This window comes from Ammospiza caudacuta, chromosome 7, assembly GCF_027887145.1.
Source record: "Ammospiza caudacuta isolate bAmmCau1 chromosome 7, bAmmCau1.pri, whole genome shotgun sequence".
NCBI classification, from domain to species: domain Eukaryota; kingdom Metazoa; phylum Chordata; class Aves; order Passeriformes; family Passerellidae; genus Ammospiza; species Ammospiza caudacuta.
Genome location: NC_080599.1, coordinates 14,055,146 through 14,080,256, shown reverse-complemented (window position 1 = coordinate 14,080,256; position 25,111 = coordinate 14,055,146).

Below are 25,111 nucleotides of genomic sequence, written 5' to 3'. Positions count from 1 at the left end.
ACAGCTTCTTATCGAATATTCATGTGATTGGAAAAGTCAGGAAAGTGGTAATGTACTGTTTTCTATCAGTTGGCCAGCTGCGCACACAATCCCAGTGTTGTACAGCTTCCTTCTTCACCTTTCCGATGCTGCCGCTCTCTCCGGCTCCCGGAGCCGAAGAAGCGGCTTCTTCGCGCAAAGACGATTGTACCGCTCACAGTGCTCTCTTAGCGCCGCTTCTGCCGAAAGAAGCCCGGGAGCGGCGCTTAGCTCCGGGGAGCATCGTACCTTCGCCTTTAGCGTCTTTTGTGGTCTACATCCTAGCAGAAAGCTTTTCCACTCTGTCTGGCAAGGAAAACCTGCGGGAGCACAGAAAACATCTCCCATCGTGTTCTGGACGTTGCACGGAGGTCTGCCAAGTGTTTGCCATAAAGAAAAGAAAATCTGTCCAAAACAGCTTCTTATCGAATATTCATGTGATTGGAAAAGTCAGGAATGTGGTACTGTACTGTTTTCTATCAGTTGGCAAGCTGCGCACACAATCCCAGTGTTGTACAGCTTCCTTCTTCACCTTTCCGATGCTGCCGCTCTCTCCGGCTCCCGGAGCCGAAGAAGCGGCTTCTTCGCGCAAAGACGATTGTACCGCTCACAGTGCTCTCTTAGCGCCGCTTCTGCCGAAAGAAGCCCGGGAGCGGCGCTTAGCTCCGGAGAGCATCGTACCTTCGCCTTTAGCGTCTTTTGTGGTCTACATCCTAGCAGAAAGCTTTTCCACTCTGTCTGGCAAGGAAAACCTGCGCGAGCACAGAAAACATCTCCCATCGTGTTCTGCACGTTGCACGGAGGTCGGCCAAGTGTTTGGCATAAAGAAAAGAAAATCTGTCCAAAACAGCTTCTTATCGAATATTCATGTGATTGGAAAAGTCAGGAAAGTGGTAATGTACTGTTTTCTATCAGTTGGCAAGCTGCGCACACAATCCCAGTGTTGTACAGCTTCCTTCTTCACCTTTCCGATGCTGCCGCTCTCTCCGGCTCCCGGAGCCGAAGAAGCGGCTTCTTCGCGCAAAGACGATTGTACCGCTCACAGTGCTCTCTTAGCGCGGCTTCTGCCGAAAGAAGCCCGGGAGCGGCGCTTAGCTCCGGAGAGCATCGTACCTTCGCCTTTAGCGTCTTTTGTGGTCTACATCCTAGCAGAAAGCTTTTCCACTCTGTCTGGCAAGGAAAACCTGCGCGAGCACAGAAAACATCTCCCATCGTGTTCTGGACGTTGCACGGAGATCTGCCAAGTGTTTGCCATAAAGAAAAGAAAATCTGTCCAAAACAGCTTCTTATCGAATATTCATGTGATTGGAAAAGTCAGGAAAGTGGTACTGTACTGTTTTCTATCAGTTGGCAAGCTGCGCACACAATCCCAGTGTTGTACAGCTTCCTTCTTCACCTTTCCGATGCTGCCGCTCTCTCCGGCTCCCGGAGCCGAAGAAGCGGCTTCTTCGCGCAAAGACGATTGTACCGCTCACAGTGCTCTCTTAGCGCGGCTTCTGCCGAAAGAAGCCCGGGAGCGGCGCTTAGCTCCGGAGAGCATCGTACGTGCGTCTTTAGCGTCTTTTGTGGTCTACATCCTAGCAGAAGGCTTTTCCACTCTGTCTGGCAAGGAAAACCTGCGCGAGCACAGAAAACATCTCCCATCGTGTTCTGCACGTTGCACGGAGGTCTGCCAAGTGTTTGCCATAAAGAAAAGAAAATCTGTCCAAAACAGCTTCTTATCGAATATTCATGTGATTGGAAAAGTCAGGAAAGTGGTAAGGTACTGTTTTCTATCAGTTGGCAAGCTGCGCACACAATCCCAGTGTTGTACAGCTTCCTTCTTCACCTTTCCGATCATGCCGCTCTCTCCGGCTCCCGGAGCCGAAGAAGCGGCTTCTTCGCGCAAAGACGATTCTACCGCTCACAGTGCTCTCTTAGCGCGGCTTCTGCCGAAAGAAGCCCGGGAGCGGCGCTTAGCTCCGGGGAGCATCGTACCTTCGCCTTTAGCGTCTTTTGTGGTCTACATCCTAGCAGAAAGCTTTTCCACTCTGTCTGGCAAGGAAAACCTGCGGGAGCACAGAAAACATCTCCCATCGTGTTCTGGACGTTGCACGGAGGTCTGCCAAGTGTTTGGCATAAAGAAAAGAAAATCTGTCCAAAACAGCTTCCAATCGAATATTCATGTGATTGGAAAAGTCAGGAAAGTGGTACTGTACTGTTTTCTATCAGTTGGCAAGCTGCGCACACAATCCCAGGGTTGTACAGCTTCCTTCTTCACCTTTCCGATGCTGCCGCTCTCTCCGGCTCCCGGAGCCGAAGAAGCGGCTTCTTCGCGCAAAGACGATTGTACCGCTCACAGTGCTCTCTTAGCGCGGCTTCTGCCGAAAGAAGCCCGGGAGCGGCGCTTAGCTCCGGAGAGCATCGTAACTGCGTCTTTAGCGTCTTTTGTGGTCTACATCCTAGCAGAAGGCTTTTCCACTCTGTCTGGCAAGGAAAACCTGCGCGAGCACAGAAAACATCTCCCATCGTGTTCTGCACGTTGCACGGAGGTCTGCCAAGTGTTTGCCATAAAGAAAAGAAAATCTGTCCAAAACAGCTTCTTATCGAATATTCATGTGATTGGAAAAGTCAGGAAAGTGGTAAGGTACTGTTTTCTATCAGTTGGCAAGCTGCGCACACAATCCCAGTGTTGTACGGCTTCCTTCTTCACCTTTCCGATGCTGCCGCTCTCTCCGGCTCCCGGAGCCGAAGAAGCGGCTTCTTCGCGCAAAGACGATTGTACCGCTCACAGTGCTCTCTTAGCGCCGCTTCTGCCGAAAGAAGCCCGGGAGCGGCGCTTAGCTCCGGAGAGCATCGTACCTTCAGTCTTTAGCGTCTTTTGTGGTCTACATCCTAGCAGAAGGCTTTTCCACTCTGTCTGGCAAGGAAAACCTGCGCGACCACAGAAAACATCTCCCATCGTGTTCTGGACGTTGCACGGAGGTCTGCCAAGTGTTTGCCATAAAGAAAAGAAAAGTGGTCCAAAACAGCTTCTTATCGAATATTCATGTGATTGGAAAAGTCAGGAATGTGGTAATGTACTGTTTTCTATCAGTTGGCAAGCTGCGCACACAATCCCAGTGTTGTACAGCTTCCTTCTTCACCTTTCCGATGCTGCCGCTCTCTCCGGCTCCCGGAGCCGAAGAAGCGGCTTCTTCGCGCAAAGACGATTGTACCGCTCACAGTGCTCTCTTAGCGCGGCTTCTGCCGAAAGAAGCCCGGGAGCGGCGCTTAGCTCCGGAGAGCATCGTACCTTCGCCTTTAGCGTCTTTTGTGGTCTACATCCTAGCAGAAAGCTTTTCCACTCTGTCTGGCAAGGAAAACCTGCGGGAGCACAGAAAACATCTCCCATCGTGTTCTGCACGTTGCACGGAGGTCGGCCAAGTGTTTGGCATAAAGAAAAGAAAATCTGTCCAAAACAGCTTCTTATCGAATATTCATGTGATTGGAAAAGTCAGGAAAGTGGTAATGTACTGTTTTCTATCAGTTGGCAAGCTGCGCACACAATCCCAGTGTTGTACAGCTTCCTTCTTCACCTTTCCGATGCTGCCGCTCTCTCCGGCTCCCGGAGTAGAAGAAGCGGCTTCTTCGCGCAAAGACGATTGTACCGCTCACAGTGCTCTCTTAGCGCGGCTTCTGCCGAAAGAAGCCCGGGAGCGGCGCTTAGCTCCGGAGAGCATCGTACCTTCGCCTTTAGCGTCTTTTGTGGTCTACATCCTAGCAGAAAGCTTTTCCACTCTGTCTGGCAAGGAAAACCTGCGCGAGCACAGAAAACATCTCCCATCGTGTTCTGGACGTTGCACGGAGGTCGGCCAAGTGTTTGGCATAAAGAAAAGAAAATCTGTCCAAAACAGCTTCTTATCGAATATTCATGTGATTGGAAAAGTCAGGAAAGTGGTAATGTACTGTTTTCTATCAGTTGGCAAGCTGCGCACACAATCCCAGTGTTGTACAGCTTCCTTCTTCACCTTTCCGATGCTGCCGCTCTCTCCGGCTCCCGGAGCCGAAGAAGCGGCTTCTTCGCGCAAAGACGATTGTACCGCTCACAGTGCTCTCTTAGCGCGGCTTCTGCCGAAAGAAGCCTGGGAGCGGCGCTTAGCTCCGGGGAGCATCGTACCTTCGCCTTTAGCGTCTTTTGTGGTCTACATCCTAGCAGAAAGCTTTTCCACTCTGTCTGGCAAGGAAAACCTGCGCGAGCACAGAAAACATCTCCCATCGTGTTCTGCACGTTGCACGGAGGTCTGCCAAGTGTTTGCCATAAAGAAAAGAAAATCTGTCCAAAACAGCTTCTTATCGAATATTCATGTGATTAGAAAAGTCAGGAAAGTGGTAAGGTACTGTTTTCTATCAGTTGGCAAGCTGCGCACACAATCCCAGTGTTGTACGGCTTCCTTCTTCACCTTTCCGATCATGCCGCTCTCTCCGGCTCCCGGAGCCGAAGAAGCGGCTTCTTCGCGCAAAGACGATTCTACCGCTCACAGTGCTCTCTTAGCGCGGCTTCTGCCGAAAGAAGCCCGGGAGCGGCGCTTAGCTCCGGGGAGCATCGTACCTTCGCCTTTAGCGTCTTTTGTGGTCTACATCCTAGCAGAAAGCTTTTCCACTCTGTCTGGCAAGGAAAACCTGCGGGAGCACAGAAAACATCTCCCATCGTGTTCTGGACGTTGCACGGAGGTCTGCCAAGTGTTTGGCATAAAGAAAAGAAAATCTGTCCAAAACAGCTTCCAATCGAATATTCATGTGATTGGAAAAGTCAGGAAAGTGGTACTGTACTGTTTTCTATCAGTTGGCAAGCTGCGCACACAATCCCAGGGTTGTACAGCTTCCTTCTTCACCTTTCCGATGCTGCCGCTCTCTCCGGCTCCCGGAGCCGAAGAAGCGGCTTCTTCGCGCAAAGACGATTGTACCGCTCACAGTGCTCTCTTAGCGCGGCTTCTGCCGAAAGAAGCCCGGGAGCGGCGCTTAGCTCCGGAGAGCATCGTAACTGCGTCTTTAGCGTCTTTTGTGGTCTACATCCTAGCAGAAGGCTTTTCCACTCTGTCTGGCAAGGAAAACCTGCGCGAGCACAGAAAACATCTCCCATCGTGTTCTGCACGTTGCACGGAGGTCTGCCAAGTGTTTGCCATAAAGAAAAGAAAATCTGTCCAAAACAGCTTCTTATCGAATATTCATGTGATTGGAAAAGTCAGGAAAGTGGTAAGGTACTGTTTTCTATCAGTTGGCAAGCTGCGCACACAATCCCAGTGTTGTACGGCTTCCTTCTTCACCTTTCCGATGCTGCCGCTCTCTCCGGCTCCCGGAGCCGAAGAAGCGGCTTCTTCGCGCAAAGACGATTGTACCGCTCACAGTGCTCTCTTAGCGCCGCTTCTGCCGAAAGAAGCCCGGGAGCGGCGCTTAGCTCCGGAGAGCATCGTACCTTCAGTCTTTAGCGTCTTTTGTGGTCTACATCCTAGCAGAAGGCTTTTCCACTCTGTCTGGCAAGGAAAACCTGCGCGACCACAGAAAACATCTCCCATCGTGTTCTGGACGTTGCACGGAGGTCTGCCAAGTGTTTGCCATAAAGAAAAGAAAAGTGGTCCAAAACAGCTTCTTATCGAATATTCATGTGATTGGAAAAGTCAGGAATGTGGTAATGTACTGTTTTCTATCAGTTGGCAAGCTGCGCACACAATCCCAGTGTTGTACAGCTTCCTTCTTCACCTTTCCGATGCTGCCGCTCTCTCCGGCTCCCGGAGCCGAAGAAGCGGCTTCTTCGCGCAAAGACGATTGTACCGCTCACAGTGCTCTCTTAGCGCGGCTTCTGCCGAAAGAAGCCCGGGAGCGGCGCTTAGCTCCGGAGAGCATCGTACCTTCGCCTTTAGCGTCTTTTGTGGTCTACATCCTAGCAGAAAGCTTTTCCACTCTGTCTGGCAAGGAAAACCTGCGGGAGCACAGAAAACATCTCCCATCGTGTTCTGCACGTTGCACGGAGGTCGGCCAAGTGTTTGGCATAAAGAAAAGAAAATCTGTCCAAAACAGCTTCTTATCGAATATTCATGTGATTGGAAAAGTCAGGAAAGTGGTAATGTACTGTTTTCTATCAGTTGGCAAGCTGCGCACACAATCCCAGTGTTGTACAGCTTCCTTCTTCACCTTTCCGATGCTGCCGCTCTCTCCGGCTCCCGGAGTAGAAGAAGCGGCTTCTTCGCGCAAAGACGATTGTACCGCTCACAGTGCTCTCTTAGCGCGGCTTCTGCCGAAAGAAGCCCGGGAGCGGCGCTTAGCTCCGGAGAGCATCGTACCTTCGCCTTTAGCGTCTTTTGTGGTCTACATCCTAGCAGAAAGCTTTTCCACTCTGTCTGGCAAGGAAAACCTGCGCGAGCACAGAAAACATCTCCCATCGTGTTCTGGACGTTGCACGGAGGTCGGCCAAGTGTTTGGCATAAAGAAAAGAAAATCTGTCCAAAACAGCTTCTTATCGAATATTCATGTGATTGGAAAAGTCAGGAAAGTGGTAATGTACTGTTTTCTATCAGTTGGCAAGCTGCGCACACAATCCCAGTGTTGTACAGCTTCCTTCTTCACCTTTCCGATGCTGCCGCTCTCTCCGGCTCCCGGAGCCGAAGAAGCGGCTTCTTCGCGCAAAGACGATTGTACCGCTCACAGTGCTCTCTTAGCGCGGCTTCTGCCGAAAGAAGCCTGGGAGCGGCGCTTAGCTCCGGGGAGCATCGTACCTTCGCCTTTAGCGTCTTTTGTGGTCTACATCCTAGCAGAAAGCTTTTCCACTCTGTCTGGCAAGGAAAACCTGCGCGAGCACAGAAAACATCTCCCATCGTGTTCTGCACGTTGCACGGAGGTCTGCCAAGTGTTTGGCATAAAGAAAAGAAAAGTGGTCCAAAACAGCTTCTTATCGAATATTCATGTGATTGGAAAAGTCAGGAAAGTGGTACTGTACTGTTTTCTATCAGTTGGCAAGCTGCGCACACAATCCCAGTGTTGTACAGCTTCCTTCTTCACCTTTCCGATGCTGCCGCTCTCTCCGGCTCCCGGAGCCGAAGAAGCGGCTTCTTCGCGCAAAGACGATTGTACCGCTCACAGTGCTCTCTTAGCGCGGCTTCTGCCGAAAGAAGCCCGGGAGCGGCGCTTAGCTCCGGAGAGCATCGTACCTTCGCCTTTAGCGTCTTTTGTGGTCTACATCCTAGCAGAAAGCTTTTCCACTCTGTCTGGCAAGGAAAACCTGCGCGAGCACAGAAAACATCTCCCATCGTGTTCTGCACGTTGCACGGAGGTCTGCCAAGTGTTTGGCATAAAGAAAAGAAAATCTGTCCAAAACAGCTTCTTATCGAATATTCATGTGATTGGAAAAGTCAGGAAAGTGGTAAGGTACTGTTTTATATCAGTTGGCAAGCTGCGCACACAATCCCAGTGTTGTACGGCTTCCTTCTTCACCTTTCCGATGCTGCCGCTCTCTCCGGCTCCCGGAGCCGAAGAAGCGGCTTCTTCGCGCAAAGACGATTGTACCGCTCACAGTGCTCTCTTAGCGCCGCTTCTGCCGAAAGAAGCCCGGGAGCGGCGCTTAGCTCCGGAGAGCATAGTACCTTCGTCTTTAGCGTCTTTTGTGGTCTACATCCTAGCAGAAAGCTTTTCCACTCTGTCTGGCAAGGAAAACCTGCGGGAGCACAGAAAACATCTCCCATCGTGTTCTGGACGTTGCACGGAGGTCGGCCAAGTGTTTGGCATAAAGAAAAGAAAAGCTGTCCAAAACAGCTTCTTATCGAATATTCATGTGATTGGAAAAGTCAGGAAAGTGGTACTGTACTGTTTTCTATCAGTTGGCAAGCTGCGCACACAATCCCAGTGTTGTACAGCTTCCTTCTTCACCTTTCCGATGCTGCCGCTCTCTCCGGCTCCCGGAGCCGAAGAAGCGGCTTCTTCGCGCAAAGACGATTGTACCGCTCACAGTGCTCTCTTAGCGCGGCTTCTGCCGAAAGAAGCCCGGGAGCGGCGCTTAGCTCCGGAGAGCATCGTACGTGCGTCTTTAGCGTCTTTTGTGGTCTACATCCTAGCAGAAGGCTTTTCCACTCTGTCTGGCAAGGAAAACCTGCGCGAGCACAGAAAACATCTCCCATCGTGTTCTGCACGTTGCACGGAGGTCTGCCAAGTGTTTGCCATAAAGAAAAGAAAATCTGTCCAAAACAGCTTCTTATCGAATATTCATGTGATTGGAAAAGTCAGGAAAGTGGTAAGGTACTGTTTTCTATCAGTTGGCAAGCTGCGCACACAATCCCAGTGTTGTACAGCTTCCTTCTTCACCTTTCCGATCATGCCGCTCTCTCCGGCTCCCGGAGCCGAAGAAGCGGCTTCTTCGCGCAAAGACGATTCTACCGCTCACAGTGCTCTCTTAGCGCGGCTTCTGCCGAAAGAAGCCCGGGAGCGGCGCTTAGCTCCGGGGAGCATCGTACCTTCGCCTTTAGCGTCTTTTGTGGTCTACATCCTAGCAGAAAGCTTTTCCACTCTGTCTGGCAAGGAAAACCTGCGGGAGCACAGAAAACATCTCCCATCGTGTTCTGGACGTTGCACGGAGGTCTGCCAAGTGTTTGGCATAAAGAAAAGAAAATCTGTCCAAAACAGCTTCTTATCGAATATTCATGTGATTGGAAAAGTCAGGAAAGTGGTAAGGTACTGTTTTCTATCAGTTGGCAAGCTGCGCACACAATCCCAGTGTTGTACGGCTTCCTTCTTCACCTTTCCGATGCTGCCGCTCTCTCCGGCTCCCGGAGCCGAAGAAGCGGCTTCTTCGCGCAAAGACGATTGTACCGCTCACAGTGCTCTCTTAGCGCCGCTTCTGCCGAAAGAAGCCCGGGAGCGGCGCTTAGCTCCGGAGAGCATCGTACCTTCAGTCTTTAGCGTCTTTTGTGGTCTACATCCTAGCAGAAGGCTTTTCCACTCTGTCTGGCAAGGAAAACCTGCGCGACCACAGAAAACATCTCCCATCGTGTTCTGGACGTTGCACGGAGGTCTGCCAAGTGTTTGCCATAAAGAAAAGAAAAGTGGTCCAAAACAGCTTCTTATCGAATATTCATGTGATTGGAAAAGTCAGGAATGTGGTAATGTACTGTTTTCTATCAGTTGGCAAGCTGCGCACACAATCCCAGTGTTGTACAGCTTCCTTCTTCACCTTTCCGATGCTGCCGCTCTCTCCGGCTCCCGGAGCCGAAGAAGCGGCTTCTTCGCGCAAAGACGATTCTACCGCTCACAGTGCTCTCTTAGCGCGGCTTCTGCCGAAAGAAGCCCGGGAGCGGCGCTTAGCTCCGGAGAGCATCGTACCTTCGCCTTTAGCGTCTTTTGTGGTCTACATCCTAGCAGAAAGCTTTTCCACTCTGTCTGGCAAGGAAAACCTGCGGGAGCACAGAAAACATCTCCCATCGTGTTCTGCACGTTGCACGGAGGTCGGCCAAGTGTTTGGCATAAAGAAAAGAAAATCTGTCCAAAACAGCTTCTTATCGAATATTCATGTGATTGGAAAAGTCAGGAAAGTGGTAATGTACTGTTTTCTATCAGTTGGCAAGCTGCGCACACAATCCCAGTGTTGTACAGCTTCCTTCTTCACCTTTCCGATGCTGCCGCTCTCTCCGGCTCCCGGAGTAGAAGAAGCGGCTTCTTCGCGCAAAGACGATTGTACCGCTCACAGTGCTCTCTTAGCGCCGCTTCTGCCGAAAGAAGCCCGGGAGCGGCGCTTAGCTCCGGGGAGCATCGTACCTTCGCCTTTAGCGTCTTTTGTGGTCTACATCCTAGCAGAAAGCTTTTCCACTCTGTCTGGCAAGGAAAACCTGCGCGAGCACAGAAAACATCTCCCATCGTGTTCTGCACGTTGCACGGAGGTCTGCCAAGTGTTTGCCATAAAGAAAAGAAAATCTGTCCAAAACAGCTTCTTATCGAATATTCATGTGATTGGAAAAGTCAGGAAAGTGGTACTGTACTGTTTTCTATCCGTTGGCAAGCTGCGCACACAATCCCAGTGTTGTACAGCTTCCTTCTTCACCTTTCCGATGCTGCCGCTCTCTCCGGCTCCCGGAGCCGAAGAAGCGGCTTTTTCGCGCAAAGACGATTGTACCGCTCACAGTGCTCTCTTAGCGCGGCTTCTGCCGAAAGAAGCCCGGGAGCGGCGCTTAGCTCCGGAGAGCATCGTACCTTCGTCTTTAGCGTCTTTTGTGGTCTACATCCTAGCAGAAAGCTTTTCCACTCTGTCTGGCAAGGAAAACCTGCGCGACCACAGAAAACATCTCCCATCGTGTTCTGCACGTTGCACGGAGGTCTGCCAAGTGTTTGCCATAAAGAAAAGAAAATCTGTCCAAAACAGCTTCTTATCGAATATTCATGTGATTGGAAAAGTCAGGAAAGTGGTAATGTACTGTTTTCTATCAGTTGGCCAGCTGCGCACACAATCCCAGTGTTGTACAGCTTCCTTCTTCACCTTTCCGATGCTGCCGCTCTCTCCGGCTGGCGGAGGCGAAGAAGCGGCTTCTTCGCGCAAAGACGATTGTACCGCTCACAGTGCTCTCTTAGCGCCGCTTCTGCCGAAAGAAGCCCGGGAGCGGCGCTTAGCTCCGGGGAGCATCGTACCTTCGCCTTTAGCGTCTTTTGTGGTCTACATCCTAGCAGAAAGCTTTTCCACTCTGTCTGGCAAGGAAAACCTGCGGGAGCACAGAAAACATCTCCCATCGTGTTCTGGACGTTGCACGGAGATCTGCCAAGTGTTTGCCATAAAGAAAAGAAAATCTGTCCAAAACAGCTTCTTATCGAATATTCATGTGATTGGAAAAGTCAGGAAAGTGGTACTGTACTGTTTTCTATCAGTTGGCAAGCTGCGCACATAATCCCAGTGTTGTACAGCTTCCTTCTTCACCTTTCCGATGCTGCCGCTCTCTCCGGCTCCCGGAGCCGAAGAAGCGGCTTCTTCGCGCAAAGACGATTGTACCGCTCACAGTGCTCTCTTAGCGCCGCTTCTGCCGAAAGAAGCCCGGGAGCGGCGCTTAGCTCCGGAGAGCATCGTACCTTCGTCTTTAGCGTCTTTTGTGGTCTACATCCTAGCAGAAAGCTTTTCCACTCTGTCTGGCAAGGAAAACCTGCGCGACCACAGAAAACATCTCCCATCGTGTTCTGGACGTTGCACGGAGGTCTGCCAAGTGTTTGACAAGAAGAAAAGAAAAGCTGTCCAAAACAGCTTCTTATCGAATATTCATGTGATTGGAAAAGTCAGGAAAGTGGTAATGTACTGTTTTCTATCAGTTGGCAAGCTGCGCACACAATCCCAGTGTTATACAGCTTCCTTCTTCACCTTTCCGATGCTGCCGCTCTCTCCGGCTCCCGGAGCCGAAGAAGCGGCTTCTTCGCGCAAAGACGATTGTACCGCTCACAGTGCTCTCTTAGCGCCGCTTCTGCCGAAAGAAGCCCGGGAGCGGCGCTTAGCTCCGGGGAGCATCGTACCTTCGCCTTTAGCGTCTTTTGTGGTCTACATCCTAGCAGAAAGCTTTTCCACTCTGTCTGGCAAGGAAAACCTGCGGGAGCACAGAAAACATCTCCCATCGTGTTCTGGACGTTGCACGGAGATCTGCCAAGTGTTTGCCATAAAGAAAAGAAAATCTGTCCAAAACAGCTTCTTATCGAATATTCATGTGATTGGAAAAGTCAGGAAAGTGGTACTGTACTGTTTTCTATCAGTTGGCAAGCTGCGCACACAATCCCAGTGTTGTACAGCTTCCTTCTTCACCTTTCCGATGCTGCCGCTCTCTCCGGCTCCCGGAGCCGAAGAAGCGGCTTCTTCGCGCAAAGACGATTGTACCGCTCACAGTGCTCTCTTAGCGCGGCTTCTGCCGAAAGAAGCCCGGGAGCGGCGCTTAGCTCCGGAGAGCATCGTACGTGCGTCTTTAGCGTCTTTTGTGGTCTACATCCTAGCAGAAGGCTTTTCCACTCTGTCTGGCAAGGAAAACCTGCGCGACCACAGAAAACATCTCCCATCGTGTTCTGCACGTTGCACGGAGGTCTGCCAAGTGTTTGCCATAAAGAAAAGAAAATCTGTCCAAAACAGCTTCTTATCGAATATTCATGTGATTGGAAAAGTCAGGAAAGTGGTAAGGTACTGTTTTCTATCAGTTGGCAAGCTGCGCACACAATCCCAGTGTTGTACGGCTTCCTTCTTCACCTTTCCGATGCTGCCGCTCTCTCCGGCTCCCGGAGCCGAAGAAGCGGCTTCTTCGCGCAAAGACGATTGTACCGCTCACAGTGCTCTCTTAGCGCGGCTTCTGCCGAAAGAAGCCCGGGAGCGGCGCTTAGCTCCGGAGAGCATCGTACCTTCGTCTTTAGCGTCTTTTGTGGTCTACAACCTAGCAGAAAGCTTTCCCACTCTGTCTGGCAAGGAAAACCTGCGCGACCACAGAAAACATCTCCCATCGTGTTCTGCACGTTGCACGGAGGTCGGCCAAGTGTTTGGCATAAAGAAAAGAAAATCTGTCCAAAACAGCTTCTTATCGAATATTCATGTGATTGGAAAAGTCAGGAATGTGGTACTGTACTGTTTTCAATCAGTTGGCAAGCTGCGCACACAATCCCAGTGTTGTACAGCTTCCTTCTTCACCTTTCCGATGCTGCCGCTCTCTCCGGCTCCCGGAGCCGAAGAAGCGGCTTCTTCGCGCAAAGACGATTGTACCGCTCACAGTGCTCTCTTAGCGCCGCTTCTGCCGAAAGAAGCCCGGGAGCGGCGCTTAGCTCCGGAGAGCATCGTACCTTCGCCTTTAGCGTCTTTTGTGGTCTACATCCTAGCAGAAGGCTTTTCCACTCTGTCTGGCAAGGAAAACCTGCGCGAGCACAGAAAACATCTCCCATCGTGTTCTGCACGTTGCACGGAGGTCGGCCAAGTGTTTGGCATAAAGAAAAGAAAATCTGTCCAAAACAGCTTCTTATCGAATATTCATGTGATTGGAAAAGTCAGGAAAGTGGTAATGTACTGTTTTCTATCAGTTGGCAAGCTGCGCACACAATCCCAGTGTTGTACAGCTTCCTTCTTCACCTTTCCGATGCTGCCGCTCTCTCCGGCTCCCGGAGCCGAAGAAGCGGCTTCTTCGCGCAAAGACGATTGTACCGCTCACAGTGCTCTCTTAGCGCGGCTTCTGCCGAAAGAAGCCCGGGAGCGGCGCTTAGCTCCGGAGAGCATCGTACCTTCAGTCTTTAGCGTCTTTTGTGGTCTACATCCTAGCAGAAGGCTTTTCCACTCTGTCTGGCAAGGAAAACCTGCGCGAGCACAGAAAACATCTCCCATCGTGTTCTGCACGTTGCACGGAGGTGTGCCAAGTGTTTGCCATAAAGAAAAGAAAATCTGTCCAAAACAGCTTCTTATCGAATATTCATGTGATTGGAAAAGTCAGGAAAGTGGTAAGGTACTGTTTTCTATCAGTTGGCAAGCTGCGCACACAATCCCAGTGTTGTACAGCTTCCTTCTTCACCTTTCCGATGCTGCCGCTCTCTCCGGCTCCCGGAGCCGAAGAAGCGGCTTCTTCGCGCAAAGACGATTGTACCGCTCACAGTGCTCTCTTAGCGCGGCTTCTGCCGAAAGAAGCCCGGGAGCGGCGCTTAGCTCCGGAGAGCATCGTACCTTCGCCTTTAGCGTCTTTTGTGGTCTACATCCTAGCAGAAAGCTTTTCCACTCTGTCTGGCAAGGAAAACCTGCGCGACCACAGAAAACATCTCCCATCGTGTTCTGGACGTTGCACGGAGGTCTGCCAAGTGTTTGACAAGAAGAAAAGAAAAGCTGTCCAAAACAGCTTCTTATCGAATATTCATGTGATAGGAAAAGTCAGGAAAGTGGTAATGTACTGTTTCCTATCAGTTGGCAAGCTGCGCACACAATCCCAGTGTTGTACAGCTTCCTTCTTCACCTTTCCGATGCTGCCGCTCTCTCCGGCTCCCGGAGCCGAAGAAGCGGCTTCTTCGCGCAAAGACGATTGTACCGCTCACAGTGCTCTCTTAGCGCCGCTTCTGCCGAAAGAAGCCCGGGAGCGGCGCTTAGCTCCGGAGAGCATCGTACCTTCGTCTTTAGCGTCTTTTGTGGTCTACATCCTAGCAGAAGGCTTTTCCACTCTGTCTGGCAAGGAAAACCTGCGGGAGCACAGAAAACATCTCCCATCGTGTTCTGCACGTTGCACGGAGGTCTGCCAAGTGTTTGCCATAAAGAAAAGAAAATCTGTCCAAAACAGTTTCTTATCGAATATTCATGTGATTGGAAAAGTCAGGAAAGTGGTAATGTACTGTTTTCTATCAGTTGGCAAGCTGCGCACACAATCCCAGTGTTGTACGGCTTCCTTCTTCACCTTTCCGATGCTGCCGCTCTCTCCGGCTCCCGGAGCCGAAGAAGCGGCTTCTTCGCGCAAAGACGATTGTACCGCTCACAGTGCTCTCTTAGCGCCGCTTCTGCCGAAAGAAGCCCGGGAGCGGCGCTTAGCTCCGGAGAGCATCGTACCTTCAGTCTTTAGCGTCTTTTGTGGTCTACATCCTAGCAGAAGGCTTTTCCACTCTGTCTGGCAAGGAAAACCTGCGCGAGCACAGAAAACATCTCCCATCGTGTTCTGCACGTTGCACGGAGGTCTGCCAAGTGTTTGCCATAAAGAAAAGAAAATCTGTCCAAAACAGCTTCTTATCGAATATTCATGTGATTGGAAAAGTCAGGAAAGTGGTAAGGTACTGTTTTCTATCAGTTGGCAAGCTGCGCACACAATCCCAGTGTTGTACGGCTTCCTTCTTCACCTTTCCGATCATGCCGCTCTCTCCGGCTCCCGGAGCCGAAGAAGCGGCTTCTTCGCGCAAAGACGATTGTACCGCTCACAGTGCTCTCTTAGCGCGGCTTCTGCCGAAAGAAGCCCGGGAGCGGCGCTTAGCTCCGGAGAGCATCGTACCTTCAGTCTTTAGCGTCTTTTGTGGTCTACATCCTAGCAGAAAGCTTTCCCACTCTGTCTGGCAAGGAAAACCTGCGCGACCACAGAAAACATCTCCCATCGTGTTCTGCACGTTGCACGGAGGTCTGCCAAGTGTTTGCCATAAAGAAAAGAAAATCTGTCCAAAACAGCTTCTTATCGAATATTCATGTGATTGGAAAAGTCAGGAAAGTGGTAAGGTACTGTTTTCTATCAGTTGGCAAGCTGCGCACACAATCCCAGTGTTGTACAGCTTCCTTCTTCACCTTTCCGATGCTGCCGCTCTCTCCGGCTCCCGGAGCCGAAGAAGCGGCTTCTTCGCGCAAAGACGATTGTACCGCTCACAGTGCTCTCTTAGCGCGGCTTCTGCCGAAAGAAGCCCGGGAGCGGCGCTTAGCTCCGGAGAGCATCGTACGTTCGCCTTTAGCGTCTTTTGTGGTCTACATCCTAGCAGAAAGCTTTTCCACTCTGTCTGGCAAGGAAAACCTGCGCGAGCACAGAAAACATCTCCCATCGTGTTCTGGACGTTGCACGGAGATCTGCCAAGTGTTTGCCATAAAGAAAAGAAAATCTGTCCAAAACAGCTTCTTATCGAATATTCATGTGATTGGAAAAGTCAGGAAAGTGGTACTGTACTGTTTTCTATCAGTTGGCAAGCTGCGCACACAATCCCAGTGTTGTACAGCTTCCTTCTTCACCTTTCCGATGCTGCCGCTCTCTCCGGCTCCCGGAGCCGAAGAAGCGGCTTCTTCGCGCAAAGACGATTGTACCGCTCACAGTGCTCTCTTAGCGCCGCTTCTGCCGAAAGAAGCCCGGGAGCGGCGCTTAGCTCCGGAGAGCATCGTACCTTCGCCTTTAGCGTCTTTTGTGGTCTACATCCTAGCAGAAAGCTTTTCCACTCTGTCTGGCAAGGAAAACCTGCGCGAGCACAGAAAACATCTCCCATCGTGTTCTGGACGTTGCACGGAGGTCTGCCAAGTGTTTGACAAGAAGAAAAGAAAATCTGTCCAAAACAGCTTCTTATCGAATATTCATGTGATTGGAAAAGTCAGGAAAGTGGTAATGTACTGTTTCCTATCAGTTGGCAAGCTGCGCACACAATCCCAGTGTTGTACAGCTTCCTTCTTCACCTTTCCGATGCTGCCGCTCTCTCCGGCTCCCGGAGCCGAAGAAGCGGCTTCTTCGCGCAAAGACGATTGTACCGCTCACAGTGCTCTCTTAGCGCCGCTTCTGCCGAAAGAAGCTCGGGAGCGGCGCTTAGCTCCGGGGAGCATCGTACCTTCGCCTTTAGCGTCTTTTGTGGTCTACATCCTAGCAGAAAGCTTTTCCACTCTGTCTGGCAAGGAAAACCTGCGCGAGCACAGAAAACATCTCCCATCGTGTTCTGGACGTTGCACGGAGGTCTGCCAAGTGTTTGGCATAAAGAAAAGAAAAGTGGTCCAAAACAGCTTCTTATCGAATATTCATGTGATTGGAAAAGTCAGGAATGTGGTACTGTACTGTTTTCTATCAGTTGGCAAGCTGCCCACAATCCCAGTGTTGTACGGCTTCCTTCTTCACCTTTCCGATGCTGCCGCTCTCTCCGGCTCCCGGAGCCGAAGAAGCGGCTTCTTCGCGCAAAGACGATTGTACCGCTCACAGTGCTCTCTTAGCGCCGCTTCTGCCGAAAGAAGCCCGGGAGCGGCGCTTAGCTCCGGAGAGCATCGTACCTTCGCCTTTAGCGTCTTTTGTGGTCTACATCCTAGCAGAAGGCTTTTCCACTCTGTCTGGCAAGGAAAACCTGCGCGACCACAGAAAACATCTCCCATCGTGTTCTGCACGTTGCACGGAGGTCTGCCAAGTGTTTGCCATAAAGAAAATAAAATCTGTCCAAAACAGCTTCTTATCGAATATTCATGTGATTGGAAAAGTCAGGAAAGTGGTAATGTACTGTTTTCTATCAGTTGGCAAGCTGCGCACACAATCCCAGTGTTGTACGGCTTCCTTCTTCACCTTTCCGATGCTGCCGCTCTCTCCGGCTCCCGGAGCCGAAGAAGCGGCTTCTTCGCGCAAAGACGATTGTACCGCTCACAGTGCTCTCTTAGCGCCGCTTCTGCCGAAAGAAGCCCGGGAGCGGCGCTTAGCTCCGGAGAGCATCGTACCTTCGCCTTTAGCGTCTTTTGTGGTCTACATCCTAGCAGAAGGCTTTTCCACTCTGTCTGGCAAGGAAAACCTGCGCGAGCACAGAAAACATCTCCCATCGTGTTCTGCACGTTGCACGGAGGTCGGCCAAGTGTTTGGCATAAAGAAAAGAAAATCTGTCCAAAACAGCTTCTTATCGAATATTCATGTGATTGGAAAAGTCAGGAAAGTGGTACTGTACTGTTTTCTATCAGTTGGCAAGCTGCGCACACAATCCCAGTGTTGTACAGCTTCCTTCTTCACCTTTCCGATGCTGCCGCTCTCTCCGGCTCCCGGAGCCGAAGAAGCGGCTTCTTCGCGCAAAGACGATTGTACCGCTCACAGTGCTCTCTTAGCGCGGCTTCTGCCGAAAGAAGCCCGGGAGCGGCGCTTAGCTCCGGAGAGCATCGTACGTGCGTCTTTAGCGTCTTTTGTGGTCTACATCCTAGCAGAAGGCTTTTCCACTCTGTCTGGCAAGGAAAACCTGCGGGACCAGAGAAAACATCTCCCATCGTGTTCTGCACGTTGCACGGAGGTCTGCCAAGTGTTTGCCATAAAGAAAAGAAAATCTGTCCAAAACAGCTTCTTATCGAATATTCATGTGATTGGAAAAGTCAGGAAAGTGGTAAGGTACTGTTTTCTATCAGTTGGCAAGCTGCGCACACAATCCCAGTGTTGTACAGCTTCCTTCTTCACCTTTCCGATGCTGCCGCTCTCTCCGGCTCCCAGAGCCGAAGAAGCGGCTTCTTCGCGCAAAGACGATTGTACCGCTCACAGTGCTCTCTTAGCGCGGCTTCTGCCGAAAGAAGCCCGGGAGCGGCGCTTAGCTCCGGAGAGCATCGTACCTTCGCCTTTAGCGTCTTTTGTGGTCTACATCCTAGCAGAAAGCTTTTCCACTCTGTCTGGCAAGGAAAACCTGCGCGACCACAGAAAACATCTCCCATCGTGTTCTGGACGTTGCACGGAGGTCTGCCAAGTGTTTGACAAGAAGAAAAGAAAAGCTGTCCAAAACAGCTTCTTATCGAATATTCATGTGATTGGAAAAGTCAGGAAAGTGGTAATGTACTGTTTTCTATCAGTTGGCAAGCTGCGCACACAATCCCAGTGTTATACAGCTTCCTTCTTCACCTTTCCGATGCTGCCGCTCTCTCCGGCTCCCGGAGCCGAAGAAGCGGCTTCTTCGCGCAAAGACGATTGTACCGCTCACAGTGCTCTCTTAGCGCCGCTTCTGCCGAAAGAAGCCCGGGAGCGGCGCTTAGCTCCGGGGAGCATCGTACCTTCGCCTTTAGCGTCTTTTGTGGTCTACATCCTAGCAGAAAGCTTTTCCACTCTGTCTGGCAAGGAAAACCTGCGGGAGCACAGAAAACATCTCCCATCGTGTTCTGGACGTTGCACGGAGATCTGCCAAGTGTTTGCCATAAAGAAAAGAAAATCTGTCCAAAACAGCTTCTTATCGAATATTCATGTGATTGGAAAAGTCAGGAAAGTGGTACTGTACTGTTTTCTATCAGTTGGCAAGCTGCGCACATAATCCCAGTGTTGTACAGCTTCCTTCTTCACCTTTCCGATGCTGCCGCTCTCTCCGGCTCCCGGAGCCGAAGAAGCGGCTTCTTCGCGCAAAGACGATTGTACCGCTCACAGTGCTCTCTTAGCGCGGCTTCTGCCGAAAGAAGCCCGGGAGCGGCGCTTAGCTCCGGAGAGCATCGTACGTGCGTCTTTAGCGTCTTTTGTGGTCTACATCCTAGCAGAAGGCTTTTCCACTCTGTCTGGCAAGGAAAACCTGCGCGACCACAGAAAACATCTCCCATCGTGTTCTGCACGTTGCACGGAGGTCTGCCAAGTGTTTGCCATAAAGAAAAGAAAAGTGGTCCAAAACAGCTTCTTATCGAATATTCATGTGATTGGAAAAGTCAGGAATGTGGTAATGTACTGTTTTCTATCAGTTGGCAAGCTGCGCACACAATCCCAGTGTTGTACAGCTTCCTTCTTCACCTTTCCGATGCTGCCGCTCTCTCCGGCTCCCGGAGCCGAAGAAGCGGCTTCTTCGCGCAAAGACGATTGTACCGCTCACAGTGCTCTCTTAGCGCGGCTTCTGCCGAAAGAAGCCCGGGAGCGGCGCTTAGCTCCGGAGAGCATCGTACCTTCGTCTTTAGCGTCTTTTGTGGTCTACAACCTAGCAGAAAGCTTTCCCACTCTGTCTGGCAAGGAAAACCTGCGCGACCACAGAAAACATCTCCCATCGTGTTCTGCACGTTGCACGGAGGTCGGCCAAGTGTTTGGCATAAAGAAAAGAAAATCTGTCCAAAACAGCTTCTTATCGAATATTCATGTGATTGGAAAAGTCAGGAATGTGGTACTGTACTGTTTTCTATCAGTTGGCAAGCTGCGCACACAATCCCAGTGTTGTACAGCTTCCTTCTTCACCTTTCCGATGCTGCCGCTCTCTCCGGCTCCCGGAGCCGAAGAAGCGGCTTCTTCGCGCAAAGACGATTGTACCGCTCACAGTGCTCTCTTAGCGCGGCTTCTGCCGAAAGAAGCCCGGGAGCGGCGCTTAGCTCCGGAGAGCATCGTACCTTCGCCTTTAGCGTCTTTTGTGGTCTACATCCTAGCAGAAGGCTTTTCCACTCTGTCTGGCAAGGAAAACCTGCGCGAGCACAGAAAACATCTCCCATCGTGTTCTGCACGTTGCACGGAGGTCGGCCAAGTGTTTGGCATAAAGAAATGAAAAGCTGTCCAAAACAGCTTCTTATCGAATATTCATGTGATTGGAAAAGTCAGGAAAGTGGTAATGTACTGTTTTCTATCAGTTGGCAAGCTGCGCACACAATCCCAGTGTTGTACAGCTTCCTTCTTCACCTTTCCGATGCTGCCGCTCTCTCCGGCTCCCGGAGCCGAAGAAGCGGCTTCTTCGCGCAAAGACGATTGTACCGCTCACAGTGCTCTCTTAGCGCCGCTTCTGCCGAAAGAAGCCCGGGAGCGGCGCTTAGCTCCGGAGAGCATCGTACCTTCAGTCTTTAGCGTCTTTTGTGGTCTACATCCTAGCAGAAGGCTTTTCCACTCTGTCTGGCAAGGAAAACCTGCGCGAGCACAGAAAACATCTCCCATCGTGTTCTGCACGTTGCACGGAGGTCTGCCAAGTGTTTGCCATAAAGAAAAGAAAATCTGTCCAAAACAGCTTCTTATCGAATATTCATGTGATTGGAAAAGTCAGGAAAGTGGTAAGGTACTGTTTTCTATCAGTTGGCAAGCTGCGCACACAATCCCAGTGTTGTACAGCTTCCTTCTTCACCTTTCCGATGCTGCCGCTCTCTCCGGCTCCCGGAGCCGAAGAAGCGGCTTCTTCACGCAAAGACGATTGTACCGCTCACAGTGCTCTCTTAGCGCGGCTTCTGCCGAAAGAAGCCCGGGAGCGGCGCTTAGCTCCGGAGAGCATCGTACCTTCGCCTTTAGCGTCTTTTGTGGTCTACATCCTAGCAGAAAGCTTTTCCACTCTGTCTGGCAAGGAAAACCTGCGCGACCACAGAAAACATCTCCCATCGTGTTCTGGACGTTGCACGGAGGTCTGCCAAGTGTTTGACAAGAAGAAAAGAAAAGCTGTCCAAAACAGCTTCTTATCGAATATTCATGTGATTGGAAAAGTCAGGAAAGTGGTAATGTACTGTTTTCTATCAGTTGGCAAGCTGCGCACACAATCCCAGTGTTGTACAGCTTCCTTCTTCACCTTTCCGATGCTGCCGCTCTCTCCGGCTCCCGGAGCCGAAGAAGCGGCTTCTTCGCGCAAAGACGATTGTACCGCTCACAGTGCTCTCTTAGCGCCGCTTCTGCCGAAAGAAGCCCGGGAGCGGCGCTTAGCTCCGGGGAGCATCGTACCTTCGCCTTTAGCGTCTTTTGTGGTCTACATCCTAGCAGAAAGCTTTTCCACTCTGTCTGGCAAGGAAAACCTGCGGGAGCACAGAAAACATCTCCCATCGTGTTCTGGACGTTGCACGGAGATCTGCCAAGTGTTTGCCATAAAGAAAAGAAAATCTGTCCAAAACAGCTTCTTATCGAATATTCATGTGATTGGAAAAGTCAGGAAAGTGGTACTGTACTGTTTTCTATCAGTTGGCAAGCTGCGCACACAATCCCAGTGTTGTACAGCTTCCTTCTTCACCTTTCCGATGCTGCCGCTCTCTCCGGCTCCCGGAGCCGAAGAAGCGGCTTCTTCGCGCAAAGACGATTGTACCGCTCACAGTGCTCTCTTAGCGCCGCTTCTGCCGAAAGAAGCCCGGGAGCGGCGCTTAGCTCCGGAGAGCATCGTACCTTCGTCTTTAGCGTCTTTTGTGGTCTACATCCTAGCAGAAGGCTTTTCCACTCTGTCTGGCAAGGAAAACCTGCGGGAGCACAGAAAACATCTCCCATCGTGTTCTGGACGTTGCACGGAGGTCTGCCAAGTGTTTGCCATAAAGAAAAGAAAATCTGTCCAAAACAGTTTCTTATCGAATATTCATGTGATTGGAAAAGTCAGGAAAGTGGTAATGTACTGTTTTCTATCAGTTGGCAAGCTGCGCACACAATCCCAGTGTTGTACGGCTTCCTTCTTCACCTTTCCGATGCTGCCGCTCTCTCCGGCTCCCGGAGCCGAAGAAGCGGCTTCTTCGCGCAAAGACGATTGTACCGCTCACAGTGCTCTCTTAGCGCCGCTTCTGCCGAAAGAAGCCCGGGAGCGGCGCTTAGCTCCGGAGAGCATCGTACCTTCAGTCTTTAGCGTCTGTTGTGGTCTACATCCTAGCAGAAGGCTTTTCCACTCTGTCTGGCAAGGAAAACCTGCGCGAGCACAGAAAACATCTCCCATCGTGTTCTGCACGTTGCACGGAGGTCTGCCAAGTGTTTGCCATAAAGAAAAGAAAATCTGTCCAAAACAGCTTCTTATCGAATATTCATGTGATTGGAAAAGTCAGGAATGTGGTACTGTACTGTTTTCTATCAGTTGGCAAGCTGCGCACACAATCCCAGTGTTGTACAGCTTCCTTCTTCACCTTTCCGATGCTGCCGCTCTCTCCGGCTCCCGGAGCCGAAGAAGCGGCTTCTTCGCGCAAAGACGATTGTACCGCTCACAGTGCTCTCTTAGCGCGGCTTCTGCCGAAAGAAGCCCGGGAGCGGCGCTTAGCTCCGGAGAGCATCGTACCTGCGTCTTTAGCGTCTTTTGTGGTCTACATCCTAGCAGAAAGCTTTCCCACTCTGTCTGGCAAGGAAAACCTGCGCGACCACAGAAAACATCTCCCATCGTGTTCTGCACGTTGCACGGAGGTCTGCCAAGTGTTTGCCATAAAGAAAAGAAAATCTGTCCAAAACAGCTTCTTATCGAATATTCATGTGATTGGAAAAGTCAGGAAAGTGGTAAGGTACTGTTTTCTATCAGTTGGCAAGCTGCGCACACAATCCCAGTGTTGTACAGCTTCCTTCTTCACCTTTCCGATCATGCCGCTCTCTCCGGCTCCCGGAGCCGAAGAAGCGGCTTCTTCGCGCAAAGACGATTGTACCGCTCACAGTGCTCTCTTAGCGCGGCTTCTGCCGAAAGAAGCCCGGGAGCGGCGCTTAGCTCCGGGGAGCATCGTACCTTCGCCTTTAGCGTCTTTTGTGGTCTACATCCTAGCAGAAAGCTTTTCCACTCTGTCTGGCAAGGAAAACCTGCGCGAGCACAGAAAACATCTCCCATCGTGTTCTGGACGTTGCACGGAGATCTGCCAAGTGTTTGCCATAAAGAAAAGAAAATCTGTCCAAAACAGCTTCTTATCGAATATTCATGTGATTGGAAAAGTCAGGAAAGTGGTACTGTACTGTTTTCTATCAGTTGGCAAGCTGCGCACACAATCCCAGTGTTGTACAGCTTCCTTCTTCACCTTTCCGATGCTGCCGCTCTCTCCGGCTCCCGGAGCCGAAGAAGCGGCTTCTTCGCGCAAAGACGATTCTACCGCTCACAGTGCTCTCTTAGCGCGGCTTCTGCCGAAAGAAGCCCGGGAGCGGCGCTTAGCTCCGGAGAGCATCGTACCTTCGTCTTTAGCGTCTTTTGTGGTCTACATCCTAGCAGAAGGCTTTTCCACTCTGTCTGGCAAGGAAAACCTGCGCGAGCACAGAAAACATCTCCCATCGTGTTCTGGACGTTGCACGGAGGTCTGCCAAGTGTTTGCCATAAAGAAAAGAAAATCTGTCCAAAACAGCTTCTTATCGAATATTCATGTGATTGGAAACGTCAGGAAAGTGTAAGATACTGTTTTCTATCAGTTGGCAAGCTGCGCACACAATCCCAGTGTTGTACAGCTTCCTTCTTCACCTTTCCGATGCTGCCGCTCTCTCCGGCTCCCGGAGCCGAAGAAGCGGCTTCTTCGCGCAAAGACGATTGTACCGCTCACAGTGCTCTCTTAGCGCCGCTTCTGCCGAAAGAAGCCCGGGAGCGGCGCTTAGCTCCGGAGAGCATCGTACCTTCGCCTTTAGCGTCTTTTGTGGTCTACATCCTAGCAGAAAGCTTTTCCACTCTGTCTGGCAAGGAAAACCTGCGCGAGCACAGAAAACATCTCCCATCGTGTTCTGCACGTTGCACGGAGGTCTGCCAAGTGTTTGACAAGAAGAAAAGAAAATCTGTCCAAAACAGCTTCTTATCGAATATTCATGTGATTGGAAAAGTCAGGAAAGTGGTAATGTACTGTTTCCTATCAGTTGGCAAGCTGCGCACACAATCCCAGTGTTGTACAGCTTCCTTCTTCACCTTTCCGATGCTGCCGCTCTCTCCGGCTCCCGGAGCCGAAGAAGCGGCTTCTTCGCGCAAAGACGATTGTACCGCTCACAGTGCTCTCTTAGCGCCGCTTCTGCCGAAAGAAGCTCGGGAGCGGCGCTTAGCTCCGGGGAGCATCGTACCTTCGCCTTTAGCGTCTTTTGTGGTCTACATCCTAGCAGAAAGCTTTTCCACTCTGTCTGGCAAGGAAAACCTGCGCGAGCACAGAAAACATCTCCCATCGTGTTCTGGACGTTGCACGGAGGTCTGCCAAGTGTTTGGCATAAAGAAATAAAATCTGTCCAAAACAGCTTTTTATCGAATATTCATGTGATTGGAAAAGTCAGGAAAGTGGTAATGTACTGTTTTCTATCAGTTGGCAAGCTGCCCACAATCCCAGTGTTGTACGGCTTCCTTCTTCACCTTTCCGATGCTGCCGCTCTCTCCGGCTCCCGGAGCCGAAGAAGCGGCTTCTTCGCGCAAAGACGATTGTACCGCTCACAGTGCTCTCTTAGCGCCGCTTCTGCCGAAAGAAGCCCGGGAGCGGCGCTTAGCTCCGGAGAGCATCGTACCTTCGCCTTTAGCGTCTTTTGTGGTCTACATCCTAGCAGAAGGCTTTTCCACTCTGTCTGGCAAGGAAAACCTGCGCGACCACAGAAAACATCTCCCATCGTGTTCTGCACGTTGCACGGAGGTCTGCCAAGTGTTTGCCATAAAGAAAATAAAATCTGTCCAAAACAGCTTCTTATCGAATATTCATGTGATTGGAAAAGTCAGGAAAGTGGTAATGTACTGTTTTCTATCAGTTGGCAAGCTGCGCACACAATCCCAGTGTTGTACGGCTTCCTTCTTCACCTTTCCGATGCTGCCGCTCTCTCCGGCTCCCGGAGCCGAAGAAGCGGCTTCTTCGCGCAAAGACGATTGTACCGCTCACAGTGCTCTCTTAGCGCGGCTTCTGCCGAAAGAAGCCCGGGAGCGGCGCTTAGCTCCGGAGAGCATCGTACCTTCGCCTTTAGCGTCTTTTGTGGTCTACATCCTAGCAGAAAGCTTTTCCACTCTGTCTGGCAAGGAAAACCTGCGCGACCACAGAAAACATCTCCCATCGTGTTCTGCACGTTGCACGGAGGTCTGCCAAGTGTTTGCCATAAAGAAAAGAAAATCTGTCCAAAACAGCTTCTTATCGAATATTCATGTGATTGGAAAAGTCAGGAATGTGGTACTG